Source organism: Saccopteryx leptura, chromosome 4, assembly GCF_036850995.1.
Source record: "Saccopteryx leptura isolate mSacLep1 chromosome 4, mSacLep1_pri_phased_curated, whole genome shotgun sequence".
NCBI classification, from domain to species: domain Eukaryota; kingdom Metazoa; phylum Chordata; class Mammalia; order Chiroptera; family Emballonuridae; genus Saccopteryx; species Saccopteryx leptura.
This window is the reverse complement of record NC_089506.1, coordinates 134205346-134228241: the sequence shown is the minus strand read 5'-3', so window position 1 is coordinate 134228241 and position 22896 is coordinate 134205346.

The following is a 22896-nucleotide window of genomic DNA, read 5'->3' as shown; positions in this document are numbered from 1 at the left end:
ACTAAGGATACACAAAAATCTTACAGAAACGGCCAATTGGAATCAACGTTTGTAGACAATCGTCTCTATGAAAACTTTTTGTTAGACCTGTACTGAAGCGTGATTCCCAAAATGCACACGAGGTGGCAGCAGAGAAGCACATGTAACAGAGACCATTACTGTATGTGCTATGGAGCAAGTTCCAGCAAACTTCAGAGGATTGAAATGATATCAAGTATTGCCCTTGCTTTCACTACAGTTAACATTGAATCAAGTAGCAAACAGTAACTAGAAATTCCCTATATTTACAAGTTCTAAAAGAATCTTCTTGATAGCCTTGATTTCAACATTGATAGATAACGCACAACACCCAACTGTTGTATTTTTCCAGGTGAAATGCGCTGAGCTGTTATTCTCAAGGTGCACACTAGGTGGCAGCTGAGAATTGCACTTGGAAAACATTTACCACAGACTATCCTGTATGTTCTTTCAAATAAGTTTAAACTACCTCAAACCTTTGAAATAATATAAAGCATACTTATTGATGTCATTGAACTTACTCTAGTAATCAGTAATAGAAACTAACTAAAAAAACATTCCTGTTTTAAGTTAAGAAATTCACTCCGAAATAACCCTCCCTCAAATTCAGAATTCAAGTTACAAAAAATTTAAAATTAATGAAAATGAAACTACATAAAAAACCTAAGGAAAACTGTAATGGTGAATATATTTTAGAAAAAAAATAACTTAAAATACACAGCCTTTCCACCCATACTAAGAACCAGGATACTAAATAAAATCCAAAGAAAGTAAAAGAAAAAAGTATTCACAGCCTCAGCAGGTGGTGGCACAGTGGATAGAGCATATGACAGGAATGCGGAGGACCCAGGTTTGAGATCCCAAGGTCGCCAGCTTAAGCGTGGGCTCATCTGGTTTCAGCAAAGCTCACCAGCTTCAGCCCAAGGCTGCTGGCTCGAGCAAGGGGTTACTCGGTCAGCTGTTACCCCCTGGTCAAGACACATATGTGAGAGCTGTCAATGAACAACTAAGGTGTCACAACGAAAAACTGATCATTGATCTGTGACCTGTCAAATAATAAAAAACTCTCCATTCCTGTCTCTCTGTTTCTATCTATTCCTCTCTCTGACTCTCTTCCTGACTCTGTAAATAAAAAGAAAAAAGAAAAAAAGAAATGTTCACAGAGACATTTGGAAGGTGTATACCATATTTCCCCATGTATAAGACTCATCTTTTTTGAAAAATGTGGGGTTTGAAAACTGGGTGCATCTTACACAGTGGTTGTAGTATTTTTTACATACATTTCCTGTTTATTCTCATTTGTTTTCATTTTCACAAATTTTGTGCACCAAAATTAAGGTGCGTCTTATAGAGGGAGGCATCTTATACATGATGAAATATGGTACATTACAAACTTACCACTTATTTCCTCTTGGGGTGAGATTTTGAAAAATATAATTCATTTCTCTTAGCAATTTAAACTGCAAAAACAATAACAGAAAAGTCATTATCATTTATACTTTTATTTAATTATTAATGTTAGAGGGAGGAAGAGGGGGGATACAGACAGACAGATAGTCAGTAATATCAATATGATTCTGTATGTGCCTTGACCCAGGACCAAACCTGTGACATTAGCATATGGGTGTAATGATCTAACTACTGAGCTCTCTGGTGAGAGCAAGCCATTGTCTTTTTGGAGAAATATTACTAGAGAAACCTGAGGTAAATAAAAAATAAAATAATAATCTAGTCTGTTGTGGTGAAAACACCAGAAGTTTTTTTTTTTTTTTTGCTCTTGACAGTCAAGGGCATAAACACTATTTCAAATTTTTTAGTACGATGTGACCCCTTTCCTAACATGAACTTATTCTTGTGCTGTGGCAGCAGTCGAGAATGAGAACCTTCTATGCTTTGGATATCAGAATTCATCTGAACCTCGGTCACCACTTACAAGCTAGGTTCTTTTAGTTACAGAAAATCTCCCAGGGTCTTGGTTCATTACTTGTAAATTTTCTCAGTTTTATAGCTGAGAACACGCATTGCTGAAAAAAAGAGACTTATGTCTCAGCTTTGCCTTCCGAGAAACTGATATACTGAACCTTGCCATGATCAAATACAACTGGGACCAAAGACATTGCAATACCAAATTCAGTGCTTGTCTCAACTTATCATTATTTAATTTATGTATATTTTTCCTTCCTCTCTTTACTCCATGACAGTGTAGTATTCATAACAACAGAAAGAGAGTCTGTCTCATTCCCTATATGCAACCAGTGTCGAGCACAGTGACTGGCACATAATAGAAATACAATAAGTTTTTACTGAATGAAGAAATAGTCATTTGCATATGTACACAGATATCCAAAAATGACAGACACTGTGGACACAGAGAGATATGCTCATGTGCAATGCACATCTATGCACACAGATGTATGAACACCCAATTTACCTTGGTACATATAGATAAGAAAAATATAATAGGTAAACAAAGAATATGGAAAGAAAATGTCATAATATTAACAGTAGATATCTCTGTATGAAAATTTGTTGTTTTGTTTTTTGTATTATTTTTTCTTGCACTTCTGCAATAAGAATACAGTTTTTATAATAAAAAAGCTGTTAAAATTTAATATACTTGTCAAATCAAAGCACATCATATTTTACAATACATTAAGATGATTTAAATAAATGAAGTTCAAAAGATATAAGTAAAAATAATAGAATGTTAAGTCATTGAGTGCAGGGACATGAGTCCCTATCACAGTGCCTGGTATATAATGGGCATTTTCAAAGGCTGTATGAAAGCAGGGCTTGGAGGAAAGAAGAAAAGCAAGATGAACCGATAGATTCCAAGAAAACAAACCACTAAGGATACACAAAAATCTTATGGAAACGAACAATTGGAATCAATGTTTGTAGACAATCCTCTCTACCAATACTTTCCTTTGGACCTGTACTGAGGCGTGATTCCCAAGATGCACACGAGATGGCAGCAGAGAAGCACATGTAACAGAGACCATTATTGTATGTGCTATTGAACAAGTTCCAGTAAACTTCAGAGCATTGAAATGATATCAAGTATGTCTCTTGCTTGCACTACCGTTAATGTGGAAAAAAGTAGCAAAATGTAACTAGAAATTCTTTATATTTACAAGTTATAAAAGTATCTTCTAAATAGCCTTGGATTCAACAATGATAGATAACGCACAACACCCAACTGCTGTATTTTTCTAGGTGAACTATTCTGAGCTATTATTCCTCGAGGTGCACACGAGGTGGCAGCAGAAAAGTGCACTTCAAAAATATTTACCACAGACAATCTTGTATGTTCTTTCAAGCAATTGTCAACTACCTAAATGCTTTGAAATGATATAAAGCATGTTTCTTGTTGTCATTACACTTACTCTAGTAATCAGTAACAGAAACTAACTTAAAAACCCTTCCTTTTTTAAGAAATTCACTCCTAAAAAATCTCTCCACAAAATCACAATTCAAGTTACAAAATACTTTAAAAATAATGGAAAGAAAAACTACATAAGAAAACCTATGAAAAAAAAAAAAAAGGAAAACCTATGGAAAAATGTAGTGATGTATACAATTTAGGGAAAGATAACCATAAAATACACAGCCTTTCCACCCATAATAAGAACCAGCATACTAAATAAAATCCAGAGAAAGTAAAAGAAAAAAATGTTCAAAGCCTGAGCAGGCGGTGGTGCAGTGGGTACAGAATTTAACTAAAATGCGGAGAACCCAGGTTTGAGATCCTAAGGTCGCGAGCTTGAACGTGGGCTCATCTTGTTTGAGCAAAACTCAACAGCTTTAGCCCAAGGACGCTGGTTCGAGCAAGGGGTCACTCGGTCCGCTGTAGCCCCTGTTCAAGGCACATATGAGAAAGCAGTAAATGAAAAACTAAAGGTGTCACAACGAAAAACTAATGATTGATCTGTGACATGGCACATAATAAAAAATTCTCTCCATTCCTGTCTCTCTGTTTCTATCTATTCCTCTCTCTGACTCTCTTCCTGTCTCTGTAAATAAAAAGAAAAAAGAAAAAAAGAAATGTTCACAGAGACATTTGTAGGGTGTATACCATATTTCCCCATGTATAAGACTCATCTTTTTTGAAAAATGTGGGGTTTGAAAACTGGGTGCGTCTTACACAGTGGTTGTAGTATTTTTTAAATACATTTCCTGTTTATTCTCATTTGTTTTCATTTTCACAAATATTGTGCCCCAAAATTAAGGTGTGTCTTATACAGGGAGGCATCTTACACATGGGAAAATATAGTATTTTACAAACTTACCACTTATTTTCTCTTGGGGTTTGATTTTGTAAAAAAACATAATTCAACCCTCTATGCAAATTAAGCTGGAGAAAACAACAACAAAAAAAGCCATTGTCATTTTTCTTTTATTTAATTAATAATGTTAGAGGGAGAAAGAGGGGGGAAAACAGACACATATTCAGAAACATCAATCTGTTTTTGTATGTGCCTCGACCCAGGACCAACATATGACATTAGCATATGGTTGTAATGATCTAACTACTGAGCTCTCTGGTGAGAGCAAGCCATTGTCTTTTGGGGGGAAAAATTACTAGAGAAAACCTGAATAATTAAAAAAATAAATTAATAATATAGTCTGCTGTGGTGACAACACCAGAAGACTTTTTTGCTCTTGATAATCAGGGGCATATACACTATTTCTAATTGTTTAACACAAAGTGAGCCCTTTCCTAACATGCACTTTTTCTTGTGCCATGCAGCAGTCCAGACTGAGAGACCTCTTAAGCTTTGAACATCAGAATTTACCTGAGCCTGGGTGACCACTGAAAGCTAAGTTTTTTTGTCACAGAACACCTCCCAGAGTCTTTATTTCATCACTTGTAAATTTTCTCAGTTTTATAGCTGAGAATACGCATTGATGAAGAACCAAGACTTATGTCTCAGCTCTGCCTTCCAACAAACTGATATAATGAACCTAGCCACGATCAATCACAACTGAAACCAAAGACATTGCACTACCAAATCCAGTGCTTGTCACAACTTATAATTATTTCATTTATGTATATTTTGCCTTCCTCTGTTTACCCCATGATGGTGTAGTATTAATAAAGACAGAAAGTGAGTCTGTCTCATTCACTATAGGCATCCAGTGTCGAGCACAGTGCCTGACACATAATAGAAATACAAAAAGTATTTACTGAATGAATGAATAATTAGTCATTTTCATATGTACACAGATATCCACAAATATCATTCACTGTGGACACAGAGAGATATGATCATGTGCAATGCACATCTATGTACACAGATATACACACACCCAATATACCTGAGTACATATAGAGAAATAAATAGGTACACAAAGAATATGGAAAGAAAATGTCATAATATTAACAGTAGATATCTCTGTATGAAAAAAATTTTTTGATTTTCTAATCATTTTCAACTAGATTTACCCTGAAAAACTTACTAAATGACCTCTCTTGTTTGTCTGGCTTATGCAAAAATAAAAGAAAGACAACGTAGGAAAACTAATGTTACAGAAATGTGGTAGGAGCAAGGAAGTCGTCCAAAATTTAACAGTGCATAAATGTGTTTATAGACTTTCTGATATGCAGCCCTTATGCTAAAGTGGAATTGTGAAAGTTCAGAAATGGGAGCAGAAAATGAAAATCTGCATGCAGGCAGGCAATGCTGGAGAATTGTTTTCTTCCTCCACATCCTCATCATCTCTGGTTGTTCATTGATTTGTTAGTGAAAGCCCTTCTGACAGGTGTGAAGTTATATTTCATAGCAGTTTTAATTTGAATTTCTCTAGTGATTTCTGACATGGAGTATTTTTCTATGCCCATTTTTACTGGGGAGTTATTTGAATACTCTATCACCTCACTTTCTAAGGTTTATAGTTTTGAATTGTGTTTTGACTTTTTTAGAAATCATGGTATATATTGCTTCAGGTCAGCCTGATGTTTCACAAATTTAATAGATTTAAGTAGGAACTCCTAGAAAAAGTCAGCCAATAAACTGAGTGAAGTATAGGCTACTCTGCCCCTTAAGCAGGCTTAGGGTACCTGAGCTGCCTCTCTGACCCAAATGGCACTTGCATATTTTTATTATGCTGCACATTTAGGATAAGCTTTATTTTATCTGAAAATGCACCTGAGATAGTGTCTGCTTCTTCTTGTCATGCTGAGGCAATTTAAACTGCTCCAGCAGCCACTTGGGAGGCATTGCCATGGAACTGAGAGAAAAAGATAAGACTGGAAAGAGTCTATATACAGAGGACCAGCAGAGGAATGTTTTGGTATGTAACATTGTGGGTTTTTTAAAAGATATATTTGTGGTGTAGGGAAGTTGGAGTTTGTGTGAGAATTAGAATTATAAGTTTATTTATGCTTTGCTTTATATTACCAAGAAGCAAAGCATATATGTGACAACTAGTATATATGTCTTGTAAAATATTAAAAATAATTGTGCTACCAGTAAATACAGTTCAACCAACTACAAGATTGATTCCGTTTATGAATATTAATGTAAAAAACACTGGCATAACATATATAATAACTCAATTTTAGTTTTTACCAGAATTAAACTTTTCTTAATGGATTAGAATACTAGTATATATCAATAAAGCTACAGAAAAATAAATAACAAAATGAACTCTGTATAAAATGAAACAAAGATATGTTCTACTTGAATTAACATGTATGATGATATACTGGGATAAGTTTTTGAGAGAAAGAGAATTAGTTTTGTCTTAAAGTAAAGATTGTTGTTATTGATGCAAATTTGGTTCTATTTTACTTTGTTAAAAAAAAACTTTTTCTATACTGTGTAGCACCAGATAAAATATTATAAATTTTATTCTGCCTATAAAGCAAAGATACTATATATTTATAAATTATGTTACTGATTTCTATTTTTTCATAGAAGTCTTCGATTACTATAGGGACAATCTTCTCAATCCTAAGAACCAAAGATGTGATGTTCATACATCTATCCAGTGCTGATGTGAAAGGACTCTTTTCCCAACACTCAGACATAAAAGCTTTTATAATTGAATGCCCCATTCTTTCATGTGTAATGGTGGAAATGGTCATGCCTAAAAGAGAAAGGAATCCAGTCAATTTAGTTGTTAATTGATTGCTTCTCATATGTGCCATGACTGTGGTGCTTTCATTGAGCCAGCAACCTTGGGATCATATTGTTGGTCCCATGCTTGAGCTAGTAACCACAAGATTTCCAACCAGACACCTCAGTGTTTCTGTTTGATGCTCTATCTACTGTACCAACACTTGTCAGGCTGCCATGTTATACTTTAGATCCTCAGATCTTATTTATGTTATAGCAGAAAGTTTGTACCCTTGTGGGGTCTCTGGATTGAGTGCGAGATCATAGACATAACCCCAACTTTGCTGGCTTGAACCCAATGTCACTGTCTTAAGCAAGAGGTCACTTACTCCACTGTAGCCTCCCTATCAACACATATGAGAAAGCAATCAGTGAACAACTAATGTGCCACAATGAAGAATTGATGTTTCTCATCTCCCTCTTTTCCTGCCTGTCTGTCCTTGTCTGTCCCTCTCTCTATTGCTCTCCTCTGTGTGTCACAAAAAAGAAAAAAAACTTACTTGTTTGATCATATGTTCTAAAGTCCTGATGAACTGTGCAGTAATAGTTTGGTTATTTTGACCTAAAGAAGTCAATTTGAACACCACTGTAAGATTTTCCTATAAATCCATTCCTTTTTTTCCAACTCATTCATTATGATATGGATGAATATTAGTAAAAATGTCACAGAAGATTTATGTCACTTTAATATCCCTTGTTAAAGTATGTGGGTAATTTATCTAATCCCTTGTCTATATATTCACCAATTTGAATTGATATATACTTTTTAGAATTAAAACATTTGATGATGACCTACTATATAATAACTTTCTTGAACAGATGTGCCTTTTTTAATCATCAGGTGCCTATAAGTACAAATTTTCATATAGAAAGAGCCCCCTTAGGTTTTATGGCACTAAGCTCAACCCATTGATTGTAAACATACTGTTCAGTACCCTCATGAGATTTGCTTTAGGGATCAAGGCTTCACCAGATCAGTTTTTAAGAATGAGAACTAATGGAAAGACCAGCAAGGACTCAATGGGGACTGAAAGTGGAGATTCATAATTCTGCTTAGAAGCCTGTTAAGTGTAAAATGGCCCTCTGAGAAAGGTAAGCTTGGTCAAGGTCAAGCAGGGCATTTTTTTCTGGCTGACAATGACAAAAACTCTTGCAAGGCTGCAAAGAGGCACAGACTTCGGTGATTTGAACATCAAATGTCATCACTGAGACTTTAGAACTCTGTGTCATAGAAGATGCCAAGCTTGGAAACTAGCATAATCTGTTCTCCTAAACAGTTATATTTCTTATTGTAATGTAATATATTGGATTTTGACACATAAGTTTTCTCTCCCATTTCATGGCCTGATTCAATGAAGATTCTTGATGTGTAGCCATGATATAATAGCCCCAGGAACTGGCTGGCCCTCTGTCAGCACAGTGGTACAGGGCTGTAACTGATAAGGTTAAAGCTTGCTGATGATACATTTAGCCTCAGGTATAAAAATGTCAAGATAAAAACTATTTGAAGTTTTTAGGTAATGATGACTGGTAATTTAACCTACTTTTACCCACCCCTGCCTTCTTGGGGCTGACACTTCAGGGGAAAGGACCCTATGATGTAATGTAGGGGGACTGCTTTGGAAGGATTCAGGCAGTCAGTCTTTTATATTCATGCTATCATAAGTCTTCAGTGATGACTCCAATTTTTCTAGGATCAAACATAATGAATTTATCTTGTCTAATTCCTTCCTACTGTAAGATATTTTGGTGTCTATATATTTCTCTGTCCTAGAGTTAGACCTTTCAAACTCTAAAGAGATAATGTGTAAATATTTATGAAAGAAGAAATGGTGTACAAATATATAAACAGGGAGACAATCTGCTTTCTAATTGTTTGAAGAATATTGATACGTGTTTATTTAGTTGAACCCTCTAACAAACTTAGTGGGGCTTAAAGTGACTTAAAGTGACTTAGTGGGGCTTAAAGTGATTTCAGTTATTATTCACTTACCTTAGTGTTCCCAAGATTACAATGGTCTAAGTCAAAACAGGAAAAAATTTTGTCAGTCCTCTGCTGAAACATCTTAATACTCATTGCCTAATAAATCTGGAATACATCATATTGAGGGAAAAGAATGCAAGCTACAGAAATGACATTCACAGTACAGTGCTATTATATTTATGTAATTAAAAAATTAATAATATGTATTGTTTATGGATTATAGCTACGTGGTAAAAAGTGTCATGCATGAGAATGAGGAACTGAAAAGTTCAGAATAGTACTTTGCTGTGGGGTAGTGAAGGAAGAGAATACATTTGAGAAAAGATTCATATGTATTTAAAATATTTTATTGCTCAAGTTTGTGAATGCACAGATGGCCCATTATATTTTCCTAATTTTTTTGTAAAATTTCTTTTTTAAAAGTTTAATTTAAAAAGAGGAAGAGAATGAGAGGATGTGTTATTTTAATGAATATGTTAAATCTTTGCATAAGTCAGCATTACTTTATTTTTCTTCATCTCTACAAGAGGTTTGTGTGAGCAAATGCCAAGCCTAGTTTGTGTGACTCTGTTCTCTGATCTGGATGGAATGGTAGCCCCCTGTCTGCCTCAGACTGTGGAAAGTTGGCCATATACAGGCTGCTCCTGTATGTGTTCTTGACAGCATCTCCCTATGCACAAGTTAACTGCTTTTTCTTTTTTTTTTGTGCATGCCATCCCTGGATGGGGTGGAGGGTTATTTTGTTTGACCAGGAAACTAAAGTTAAGCTCAAAAGCATTTTTAACCAATAGAATTTTGAGCCACTAAGTTCATTTATGGGCTCAGAGATTCTTTCCTTTGATGGTAGAATCAAGGGTGAGAAGGCCATGACCTGTTGCTTCGTAAAGAAAGAGTTTGGTTGACATCTTTTCCACTGAGACCTTTTGTTTTGAGCAGTTTCTGAGTATTATTACTTCTGGATATGTATCTGATCCAGTGTTAAAGACTGATGGAAATTGTTTGATTCCCCCACCCCATTCATTCTAAAAGCACAACTTGAGTCATTCCTGTTCTTTCTAGGCTTTTGCTAGTTATGAGAAACAGGTGCTGCCTTGAGATACAAGAAATGTGCATTACAATAAATTGTTGACTGTGGGTCGCACAGTTGGGTTTACAAAAGGAAAATGCTAAAAATGAGCTGAGACAGAAAAACAGTGTGGAAGCAAACACATAAGCCATAACACGTTACATGTATCACAGGTCAATTATGTCAATTAACAAGAGACTCCATCAGATTGTTTTTTAATCAAAATGTTAACTTCCAACATGTACATTTTTATATTAAGTGAGAAAAGTTATCTTTCCTTATTACACAATAATATACATATACATATGTGTATATATGTATGTGTGTAGTTATATCTCTTTATCATGATTTTACAAAGATTGGAGTCTAAACCAGATGATAAACAAGTACTATCTGTCATTCATAGTTTCTGCCACTGTTTCAGTAAAAGAGATGTCCCCTTTCCTCAAGTTTTCAGAGATAGGAAATACAACTACGCTATTGCCCAATGGATTAGAATGGGAAAATCTCATGGTCTCTATTACATTCTCATGGGACTTCTCAGAGGAAATGAGGGGCTGGGTCTATATCAGAGAAGAAGAGCTCTCTTTATACAAGCTATGCTGCCCTCATGATTCTGTTCTATTTAGCTCCAGGAGGGGTGGCTGGGGATGTGCTGCAGTGTTCAGTGGTTGGCCATAGAGCCTGGATGTAGCTCCCGTCTTTTAACCACGTGCCTTGGAGGTGTAAACAGTGGTGCTCACTGGTCTCTTCAGTTGTGAGTTGATCCTTCACTTCCTGCAGAATTCTCATGGATACTTAGCCTTCTCTATACACTCTCTCTCTGTCTCTCTTTCTTTAGCTTGTTGTGCAGAAGCTATTTAATTGTTACTCACTTGTGTTTCAGTAGGAATTGTTCTAATTAAAGGGGTACATTTGATGGGTTTTAGGGAGGGTGCAAGCTCAGGGTCCACATGTGCCACCATATTAAACCCACTGTAGAGTTCTTAAATAAAGTCTGATATTGGCTGCAGCAACAGGCTTTTGCTTTGATATGCTCTTATTCCTCATATTCAAATATCTATACAATTTTTGAGACATTGGTTGTATCTCTGACTTCAATTAGTTGTTGGATCCAGAAGGAGTAGTTTATTTTCACCTTGTTTAGTTTTTTCTCTTTTGTGATTATGGTCATGATAATTTCCAAGCTTCTTACTTGTAGTACCAGAAACTGGAACTCTTGAAATAATCACTCTTTATCTTTTGGCTTTATGTTCCCTATTTGTAAAATAATGGGATCAGATCACACCATGTTGCCTAAACTCTCCTCTAGTCCCAGCATTCTGTTCATTCCATAAGCACTGACATGCGTGAATGAAAGTGCTAATTTGTGACTTTTGCTACCATTCTACAGGTAGACCTGCAGGTGGACAAATAGAGGCACATTTTTTTAGTCCCTCCTTGATCATGTTTATCAAGTACAGAAACTTCAGGAGTCCAAGAAATTTAACATGTAGAGACAGTACGTTCCATGTATTCTTTAATGCTCTAAAAATATTTTGTGAATGTTTGGTAATGCTGAGAACTTTTATCGTAAACATGAGATCTCAAAAAATATGAAAGTATATAATTTTGATGAATCTCTCTGTTTCCTCCCCCATTTTTTCTCTCCAGCTGTGATTTGTTTTTCTCTTTATTTCTTCCTCTCTTCCTCTTTTCCTGGATTTCTCTATCACACTTCTTTCCCTCTTGTTTTTCTTCTTTCCTTCCAGCCATGCTTTCTTAAAGCCTTTGAAAGTGCCCATCATATACCAGGCACTGTGCTAGGAACTCATGTCCCTGCACTCAATGACTTCCCATTCTATTATTTTTACTTCTGTCTTTTGAACTTTTTTTATTTAAATCTTAATGTATTGTAAAATATGCTACGCTTTGATTTGAAAAGTATATCGAATTTTAACAGATTTTTTATTATAAAAATGTATTCTTATTGCAGAAGTGCAAGAAAAAATGATAAAAAAAGAAAACAAATTTTCATACAGAGCTATCTACTTTTAATATTATGACATATTCTTTAAATATTCTTTGTGTTCCTATTATTTTTCTCTATCTATATGTACTCAGGTACATTGGGTGTGTGTATATCTGTGTGCATAGATGTACACTGCACATGAGCATATCTCTCTGTGTCCACAGTATCTGTCATTTGTGTATATCTGTGTATTTATGTATTTACTCATTCATTCAATAAACACTTATTGTATTTCTATTATGTTCCAGGCACTGTGCTCAACACTGATTGCCTATAGTGAATGAGACAGACCTGCTTTCTGTCTTTATGAATACTACACTGTCATGGAATAGACAGAGGAAGAAAAAGTACACATAAATAAAATATAAGTTGTGACAAGCACTGGATTTGGTAGTGTAATGTCTTTGGTGCCAGTTTTAATTGATCATGGCGAGGTTCAGTATATCATTTTCTTGAAAGGCAGAGCTGAGACATAAGTCTCAGTTCATCAGCAATGCATGTTCTCAGCTATAAAAATGAGAAAATTTACAAGTGATAAAACAAAGACCCTGGGAGGTGTTCTGTGACCAAAGAACCTAGCTTGTAAGTGGTGACCCATGCTCAGAAAAATTCTGATGTCCAAAGCTTAGGAGGTCTCTCAGTCTGGACTGCTGCCATGGCACAAGAAAAAGTTTATGTCAATAAAGAGGTCACTTTGTGCTAAACAATTAGAAATAATGTTTATGCCCCTAACTGTCAAGAGCAAAAAAAGTCTTCTGGTGTTGTCACCACAGCAGACTAGATCATTATTTTATTTTTTAATTATCTCAGGTTTTCTCTAGTAATTTTTTCCCCTAAGAACAATAGGTTGCTCTCACCTGAGAGCTCAGTACTTAGAGCATCACACCCATACACTAATGTTATAGGTTTGGTCCTGGGTCAAGGCACATACAGAAACAGATTGATGTTTATGACTATCTGTCTGTCTGTTTCCCCCTTTACCATCCCTTTAACATTAATAAATAAATAAAAGAAAAAAATGGCAATGGCTTTTTTGTTGTTGTTTTTGCAGCTTAAATTGTATAGAAGAATGAATTATGTTTTTCCAAATCTCACCCCAAGAAAAAATAAGTGGTAAGGTTGTAAAATACCATATTTTCTCATGCATAAGATGCCTCCCTGTATAAGACGCACCTCAATTTTGGGACACAAAATTTGAGAAAATGAAAACAAATGCAAATAAACAGGAAATGCAAGTAAAAAAATACTACAACCACTGTATAAGACTCACCCAGTTTTCAAACCCCACATTTTTCAAAAAGGATGAGTCTTATACATGGGGAAATATGGTATGCACCCTCCAAATGTCTCTGTGAACATTTCTTTTATCTTTTTCTTTCTTTTTTTACAGAGACAGGGAGAGAGTCAGAGAGAGGGATAGACAGGAAATGACAGACAGGAATGGAGAGAGTTTTTTATTATGTGCCAGGTCACAGATCAATCATCAGTTTTTTATTGTGACACCTTAGTTGTTCATTGACTGTTCTCTCATATGTGCCTTGACCAGAGGGATACAGCTGAGCAAGTGACCCCTTGCTCGAGCCAGCAACATTGGGCTCAAGCTGGTGAGCTTTGCTCAAACCAGATGAGCCCACGCTCAAGCTGGCAACCTTGGATCTCAAATCTGGGTCTTCTGCATTCCACTCAAATGCTCTATTTACTGTGACACTGCCTGCTCAGGCTGTGAACATTTTTTTTTTCTTTTACTTTCTCTGGATTTTATTTAGTATCCTTGCTCTCAGTATGGGTGGAAAGGCTTTGTATTTTAGGGATTTTTCTTCTAAAATGTATTCATCACTGCATTTTTCTATAGGTTTTCTTATATAGTTTGTATTTTCATTAATTTTAAAGTATTTTGTAACTTGAATTGTGATTTTGAGGGGGGTTATTTAGGAGTGAATTTCTTAACTTAAAAAACGAAAGGTTTTTTAGTTAGTTTCTATTACTGATACTAGATTAAGTGTAATGACAACAAGAAACATGCTTTATATCATTTCAAAGGTTTGAGTTGGTGAAACTTACTTGAAAGAACATACAGGATTGTCTGTGGTAATTGTTTTCCAAGTGCGCTTCTTTGCTGCTACCTAGTGTGCACCTTGGGAATTACAGGCCAGAGCATTTCAACTAAAAAAAATACAGCAGTTTTGTGTTGTGAGTTATCTATCAATGTTGAATCCAATGCTATCTGAAAGATACTATTATAACTTGGAAATATAAGGAATTTCTAGTTACTCTTTGCTACTTGTTTCAATGTTAACTGTAGTGAAAGCAAGAAACATGCTTGATATCATTTCAATCCTCTGAAGTAGGCTGGAACTTGCTCCATATTACATAGAATAATGGTCTCTGTTATATGTGCTTCTCTGCTGCCACTACTTTTGCATCTTGGAAATCATGCCTCAGTGCAGGTCCAAAGGAAATTTTTGGTAGAGAAGATTGTTTACAAACTTTGATTCCAATTTGCCTTTTCTGTAAAATTATTGTGTATCGTTAGTGATTTGTTTTCTGGGAATCTATCTGTTTTGTGTGTGTGCGTATGTTTGTGTGTGTGTGTGTGTGTGTGTGTGTGTGTGTGTGTGTGTTACAGAGACAAAGAGAGATAGCGAGTAGGACAGATAGGGACAGAGATGAGAAGCTTCAACTTTTCATTATTGGTCCTTAGTCTCCTTAGTTGTTCGTTATTGCTTTCTCATATGTGCCTTGACGGGGGCTGGGGGGGGGTTAGCAGAGAGAGTGACCCCTTGCTCAAGCCAGAAACCATGGGGGTCATGTGTATTATCCCATGCTCAATACAATGACTCTGCACACTCAACCTGGTGAGCCTGTGCTCATGCCAGCAACCTCGGGATTCAAACCTGTGTCCTCTGTTTTCCAGTGCAAATCTATATCCACTGCACCACCGTCTGCTTAGGTGGAACGTATTGGTTTTGAAAGAGGCATGCTCAGTCTAAAAGGAGAGAGGCATTGTGTTAAATCTGTTATGATTATGCATTTATTTTTTCTTGTATCTCTATTCTGTATAGAAGAATATATGCTATTAAGCACAGACCAATTTGGAAATCCCCAGTTAATTGAAGTCACTGATATGAAGTGCTGTTCATTTATATTACTGCATTTTTCCCTCAAGTGTACTGTATGCTATTATATAATTTTGCATGTAATACAGATAAGAGTGAAAGGCTGTTTACATTTGTTCATATAAAAACAACACTATTGTTCATAAATAGTAATCCCACAAATAACTGTTTGACATACTAAAAAATATAAACTTACTTTTGTACCACCATGTGCCTTTACCCATTCTTTTATTTTCAATCTCTTTGTACCTTTATCAGAGTTGAATTTAACAGTTGGAACACCAGGCATATACCCTGGGCCCTGACTTCACAAGGACCTCGCAAAAGCCCAACTTGATAGTTTTTTCTAATGACAAGTGGCCCAGTATTTTCTTCTGCACCCGAGGCCTCAACCAACCTTAGTTCATCTTTATCCTCTATGTTTTAGGATTTAGGTGACTCCCTGTCCTATATTAGTAATGAATAGTTATTAAAATCTAGGATTTTGGTCAAGGTTATGCTACAATATTTTTATTTACTTTTCTCACAGTATTTATTATATAATGCATATTGTTTCCATGCAAATAAAAAGATATCTCAGAAAAAATTTTCATATGGATGTGCAGGTATTATTGGGCATTTTTTTCTGTTCTGTCATTTGGTTCATTCATGTGTCATTACCCTACTGTTTTAATTATTATATCTTCATAATGAAATGCATCTCTTGTCTAGTTGTGCAAGCTTCTGTGTTTGATTATGCTTTTAAGAATTGTCCTTGCATTGCTGGTGCTTATTATTCTCCATTCTGTTCACTCACTGCCTGCCATTATGACCCTCCCTCAGCCCAGGCTCATGACAGTCCAAAGTGTCTGCATACACTGCAATTGTCCCGACCTGGGTGAGAAACACATGTTTGAAGATTATTCTGGAACTGAAATGATTTGCCTGGGAATGTAGAAACCACACCCCATTAATGCAGTGAGTTAACCTCTGAGGATTGAGGAGTAATATAGAGTTATACTCCAATGAATACGTAGGGTCGCAATGTTTTCTGTGTTCTTCTTCTGGTGTCAGTGTACTGTTATGGGGAAAACATTTTCTCACATTCTGGAGTTTAAAGCAAAACATATTGAATGTGTCAGCTCTGGAATGACCATCTTTTCTCTTAGGTTGAATGGGAAACCTCCACATCAACTTCCCTAATGGCCACATAAAATAGAAAGCAAGGAAAAGGTGGAGGGGATCTGAGGAAGCTTGGTTTCCCCATGTAGCCTGCTATGAGCAGGCAGTTATTTGTTGCAGGAAAGCCAAAGTGTCAAGTGAATTTCCATTTCCATCCTGAGGAAGTAAATGGTGAGACCAAGGATACATGACTAAAGGCAGTTGCGCATCGAGGAAAGGCCTCAAGTACACAATGCTTATCCCTGCTGAAGGTTTCTGCATGTCAGGCTACAAACAGAAGATGATTTGGTGTTATGTCTCAGAAAGGGCAAGAGAAATCTAATTAGTTTTTCAAAACTAAATAATAAAACTGGACACTTTATTCTGCTTGTTAGTTTCTCATGCATGATGTTATGTTTCTGCTTAATAAATTGGATAGATGATTTCTCCAAGGCACCTCATTCCTGGAGAGATTGGGGTCCTCCACTTGCAGTATTCTTGCTGCCTCATTTTTTTGTGGTTCCTTTACATGAAACCCAAAAATCAACAACAAATGGCACCTGAACAGGTGACATGAGGAAGAAATAAGACTTCCAGACTGCTCTTGGTTATCAGCCAAGGGAACCAGAGGGATTAATGGGGACTGGTAAGTCCCTACTCTGGGACAGTGGAGGAATGAAAAATTTTACATCAAGTGACTATGAAGCCTATGCCTATTCACAGTTTGCTGGCCAAGAAACAAGAGGAGCAACTGCCAATCATTGCTTCCTGCTCCTCCCCACCTTTTTCTGTCTTCTTTTTCTAAACTTAATAAATAAAAACTTATACAATTAATTAATTTTTATAAATGTATATGTTTTAAAAATTAATCTTTACAGGGACCCCAGTAAGGCCATATGAATTACTGCTACACATTGAGAATCTCAAATTAGATGCCAGGAAAGAGCTTAAGGAAAACAGCCCAGGGGCTTGTGGGTCGGACTCCTCTGTGCCATAAATACTTTGATTCTAGAGAAGGTCACGAGCAAGTCATAATAATGGTGGAGGTAATAGGCACTGAGTCCTTCTGTCCTTTTCTTCCAGATGCCTCCCATTTTCAGGTGGCCTCTCAGTGTCTCTTCTCAGACTGTGGTTTCCAAGGAATGAAGAGGTTGTGAGAGTGCAAGGACTGAGAGGGTGTCTTTCTCTAAGCCTGGATTCCAAGTACTTGGCCAGATAAGTTTATTATTGGCATGGAGATCAGCTGGGAATGGCAAGGACAGAGTGCAAGGGGGCCATCCTGAGCTCGACGGTCTCACATGCTATGTGGTGGTGGCTGCAGAGAGGAGGTAACTGATAGGAATATTTTATGAGACATGGGTCAAATAGCACAGAGGGAAAGTGCTGCTCACAGGGTTGGCAGGAGCTAACGAGCACTGCTTTCCTGAATCCTCACAGCCAGCTGAGTGGGAGTAGTTCTCCCCTTTTGACAATGGAGGAGACTGAGTTTTCATTTCATTGCTTGTAGATGTTGGAGCCAGAAGTCAGCTTTCATGTTAATTCTGAGCCTGTAGGCAGCTTATGTCAGGTGAAGCCTCAAAGGAAGGACACATGAGTAAAAGCAGACCAGTGCTCTGGACTGAAGAACAGATTTTAAAATGGCTTTAGACATGGAGCATGTAGAAGAGGGGAGGGCACTCTTAAATTGATCTGTTGTTGGTTCAGCACCTGGGAAGTGCTCCCCTTCTATCCTATTCTATCCTATCCCATTTCCTGCCCAATTTCGAACACAACTCCACCTTGCTTGAGTGCCTGACATGTTGGACCATTAGCTAATGTGCAGGTGTTCTTAAAAAAAACAGTTTGCAAAATTGCAACGACTACTTTGATGGCTGTATGTGTTCAGGATACCGTGTGTGTACACTCTTTTGGCCCATCTTGGACCATGGTTTCTAGGTTTTGAATTAGGTTAGAATCGGTCTTTAGTTCAAATACCTGTGAAATGCAGATAACAATCATCCCTGTCTCATTTGGCAAATGAAAACATTAAGTGAGATGAGGCATGTGAGAGTCTTAAAATAGAAATGAATAGCATATCTGTATTCTCAGTGAATGTAGTGGGCATGAAAAATGTTTTCTGTTGCCTTTTTTTTTCTTTATGTTTTTCCATTTTTTAAATTTTTAATTTTTATTGAATCCAGAGAGAAGGGAGGTAAGTGGGAGACAGAAGGATCAATCTCTTTCTGTATGTGCCTCAGCCAATGACTGTACTAGCCACCTCTGCATTGCAAGACAATGCTCCAGCCAAGCAAGCCATCCAGCCAGGATGATTGCTGCTGCGTTTTGCACACATTTGGATTAACATGGCCATGGGCATTTCTAGAAAAAAACAAACAAACTTTTCTGCTGCCATCTCATGGACGTCTTGAAAATAACAGCTAGGTAAATGTCACCAGAAAAATTTCTTTCTTTTCTGCTATCTAATGTACATTTTGAAATTAAAAGCTAGTACATATAACCAGAAACTGTCAAACTGCTTTTGCATCACCGATGTGTTTTTTTCCATTTTTCACTTTGCATCTCATTGCATGCTTATGTTTTAGGAAACTCCATGTTTATATTAGTCATGAGTAGTTATTCAAATACAGAGGAAAAGTTTGGTTGAGGGGATGATATAGGATACTAATATTTTTTTGTATTTTTCTTAGAGTATTTATTCTATAATGCATCTTCTTTTCAATTAGATATGCCCTTTATTTTATTTTTTTCCAACCCTGTTAAGTGCTGAAAGCATGGATAAAGGATTGACTGCAGCTGATGCTGAGGAACTCTTTCAACATGGCAGCTCTGAGACAGCAGAAGTGAGAAGGTTTCTGTGAAATGGCTAAAGTGCCACAAGAACTTGGGAAAGAAAAGTAAAAGGATTGTTTTGGCTAATTCCATCCTGAGATTCTCAAGACTGGGAAGTGATTGAATTTCAGCCAGGTAACATCATGTTTGAGGAGTGTTAGGGTGGTATCAACTGTGAGAGTGTGCAGAGTAGGGCATAAAAAAAATTATAGTCAAGTGCTGAGACTGTGCCAAATAAAGAATGTTATAAAAGCAGAAGTGGGATTGGGGCTTTGTTCAGGACAGGTTGGTAATGGAGAGACCAGTGTAAAAAGAAAATGTTTGTGGCATGTTTATCTAGAAATAAGTGGGGAATATGTAAGGCAGATTTTACATAAACTAGAAAAATTATTTAGGAAAAAGGAATTTTTTTTTAAATTTATCAGACATATTTAATTTTTTTTAATAATTTTATTTTTTAATGGGGTGACATCAATAAATTAGGATACATATATTCAAAGATAACAAGTCCAGGTTATCTTGTCGTTCAATTATGTTGCATACCCATCACCCAAAGTCAGATTGTCCTCTGTCACCTTCTATCTTGTTTTCTTTGTGTCCCTCCCCCTCCCCCTTTCCCTCTCCCATTCCCCCCTCCCCCCCATAACCACCATACTCTTATCAATGTCTCTTAGATTCACTTTTATGTCCCACCTACGTATGGAATAATGCAGTTCCTGTTTTTTTCTGATTTACTTATTTAGCTTCGTATCATGTTATCAAGATCCCACCATTTTGCTGTAAATGTTCCGATGTCATCATTTCTTATGGCTGAATAGTATTCCATAGTGTATAAGTGCCACATCTTCTTTATCCAGTCATCTATTGATGGGCTTTTTGGTTGTTTCCATGTCCTGGCCACTGTGAACAATGCTGCAATAAATATGGGGCTGCATGTGTCTTTACATATCAATGTTTCTGAGTTTTTGGGGTATACAACCAGTAGAGGGATTGCTGGGTCATAAGGTAGTTCTATTTGCAGTTTTTTGAGGAACCACCATACTTTCTTCCATAATGGTTGTACTACTTTACATTCCCACCAACAGTGTATGAGGGTTCCTTTTTCTCCACAGCCTCTCCAACATTTGCTATTACCTGTCTTGCTAATAACAGCTAATCGAACAGGTGTGAGGTGGTATCTCATTGCCGTTTTGATTTGCATTTCTCTAATAGCTAAAGAAGATGAGCATCTTTTCATATATCTGTTGGCCATTTGTATTTCTTCCTGGGAGAAGTGTCTGTTCATATCCTCTTCCCATTTTTTTATTGGATTGTTTGTTTGTTTGTTGTTGAGTTTTATGAGTTCTTTGTATATTTTGGATATTAGGCCCTTATCTGAGCTGTTGTTTGAAAATATCATTTCCCATTTAGTTGACTTTCTGTTTATTTTGTTATCAGTTTCTCTTGCTGAACAAAAACTTCTTAGTCTGATGTAGTCCCATTAATTAATTTTTGCAGAAGGGTAATTTTTTAGATTTGAGGACAGGATGGAGAATGATTCAAGGGCAGTGAAGAATTGGATAGAGTGAGTTTGGATGGGCAACAGGAAAGTATGCTACATAGTGGAAGAAATTTGTGTGTTTATTTTTCCTTGGTGGAAGAAATTAAGCAAAGTTGAGCAGCATCAGCTGCTAATGATTTTAATTACTAGGGCTTCCAATTTTAATGAGGTTGTAGTGGCATCAGAAAATGCTCATTTGCTGATGAGGAATTGATTTGGCTGAAAGTTCAACTAGATTTACCCTGAAAAACTTACTAAATTACCTCTCTTGTTTGTCTGGCTTATGCAAAAATAAAAGAAAGACAAGGTAGGAAAACTTATGTTACAGAACTGTGGTAGAAACAAGGAAGTCATCCAGATTTTAGCAGTGCATCAATGTGTTTATAGTCTTTCTGAGTTGCAGCCATATATGCTAAAGTGAAATTGTGAAAGTTTGGAAAGGGGAGCAGAAAATGAAAAACTGCATGCAGGCAGGCAATGTTGGAGAAGTGTTTTCTTCCTCCACGTCCTCATCATCTCTGCTTGTTCATTGATTTGTTAGTAAAAGCCCTTCTGACAGGTGTAAAGTAATGTCTCATAGAAGTTTTAATTTGAATTTCTCTACTAATTTCTGATATGGAGTATTTTTATATGCCTATTTTTAGTGGGGAGTTATTTGAATACTCTATCACTTCATTTTCTAAGGTATATAGTTTCCAATTGTATTTTGACTTTTTTAGAAATCATGGTATATATTGCTTCAGTTCACCTTGATATTTCACCAATTTAATGGATTTAAGCAGGAACTGCTTGAAGCAGTCAGCCAGTAAACTGAGTGAAGTATAGGTTAATCTGCCCCTTAAGCAGGCATAGGGTACCTGAGCTGCCTCTCTGACCCAAATGGCACTTGCATATTTTGATGATGGTGCACATTTAGGATAAACTTTACCTTATCTAAAAATGCACCTGAGATAGGGTCTGCTTCTCCTAGTCATGCTGAGGCAATTTAAATAGCTCCAGCAGCCACTTGGGAGGCATTGCCTTGGAACTGAGAGAAAAAGATAAGCCCAGAAGAGTCTTTATACAGAAGACCAGCAGAGGAATGTGTTGGTATATAACATTGTGGGTTTTTTAAAAGATATTTTTTGTGGTGTAGGGCAGTGGGAGTTTGCATGAGAATTAGAATTATAATTTTATTTATGCTTCACTTTATATTACCAAGAAACTAAGCGTATATGTGTCAACTAGTAAATATTTCTTGTAAAATATTAAAAATAATCTTGCTACCAGTAAATACAGCTCAACCAACAACAAGATTTATTTTGTTTATAAATATTAATATAATCAATACTGGCATAACATATACAATTACTTAATTTTGGTTTTTACCAGAATTAAACTTTTCTTAAAGGATTAGAATACTAGTGTATACCAATAAAGCTACTGAAAAATCAATAACAAAATGAACTCTGTATAAAATGAAACAAAGATATGTTCTAATTTAATTAAAATGTCTGATATACTGGGATAAGTTTATGAGAGAAAGAGAAATAGTTGTGTCTTAAACTAAAGATTGTTGTTACTTTTGCAAATTTGGTTCTATTTTACTTTGTTAAAAAAAACTTTTTCTATACTGTGTAGCACCAGATAAGATATTATAAATTTTTATGTGCCTATAAAACAAAGATATTATGTTTTTATATATTATGTTACTCATTTCTATTTTTTCATAGAAGTCTTCGATTGCTATAGGGACAATCTTCCCATTTATAAGAACCGAAGATGTGATAATTGTACATTTATCCAGTCCTGATGTGAAAGGACCCTTTTCCCAACACTGAGAAATAAAAGCTTTTGTGATTGCATGACCCACTCTTTCATGTGTAATTGTGGAAAAAGTCATGTCTAAAAGAGAAAGGTGTCCAGTCACTTTTGTTGTTCATTGATTGCTTCTCATATGTGCCTTGACTGGGGTGCTTATGTTGAGCCAGCAACCTTGGGATCATATTGTTGATCCCATGCTTGAGCTAGTAACCACAAGGTTTCCAACCAGGCACCTCAGTGTTTCTGGTTGATGCTCTATTTACTGTAC